Below are 899 nucleotides of genomic sequence, written 5' to 3'. Positions count from 1 at the left end.
TATCATAATGGGAAAGATAATAGAGCATCATCACCTTTATCATAATGACCGTAAAAGTTGTCACCACCACTAGCACCGCCACAATATCGGAGCGAGGGAAGTCACCGCCGATACTCGGGGCGCCGCGACAGGCTAACCCGAATGCACATATCATAAGAACAATATTATGAGAGCATATGATAACGGTAAAGAACATATTATGCGAGTAAAGTGTATATTATGAAATCAGCATATATGAAAAGAGCAATGATTATGTTTTTAGAATATCGTGTATGTTATATGAATAAAGTTTATTATTATAATGAAGAGCAAATACCATATCGTGAAAACATCAATATTTAGTAGAGGAGGAGTAAATTTTACACAGTATATTATACCAGCGAAGAGAATATCTTCAGAAAGTACAGTGTATTTTAAGAAGTATATGTTAAGAATAATAAGTATATTCAATGAAAAAAGTGAATGTATTATTACAGGAGTAAATTGAGAATGTTGGAGGAAATAATATTGTTTATATGGGAGTATACGTTTTATATATAATCTATTATATGTAACAGCAATTATTTATATACGTTTTTCGATTATATATAAAGGAGAAAGTGCCATATGGTTTGCGAATATAGCGCGCGCGCGTATGTGTGTGTGTTTGAGGTACGTGCGGGCACGTGGCTACATTATTTTGCGCATTTCTGCACGTACATTCATAAACCAACACCGATCACAGTTTCCTCAAGCGCAATGCAATAACGTCTCTCATGAAGTCACCAAAAACATCACGGGTGTTCGACTAGTGTTCGACTGGCCGTTACGAAGGCAACACGGACAGTTTCTACCGTAAAGTTCGAACTCTGACATTCCGTGTTTGGGTCAGTGGGGTAGTGGCAAGGGGTCATAAGGGG

This window comes from Penaeus monodon, chromosome 22 (genome assembly GCF_015228065.2).
Source record: "Penaeus monodon isolate SGIC_2016 chromosome 22, NSTDA_Pmon_1, whole genome shotgun sequence".
Lineage (NCBI taxonomy): Eukaryota > Metazoa > Arthropoda > Malacostraca > Decapoda > Penaeidae > Penaeus > Penaeus monodon.
The sequence above is the reverse complement of the archived record's forward strand: the minus strand, read 5'-3'. Positions refer to the sequence as shown.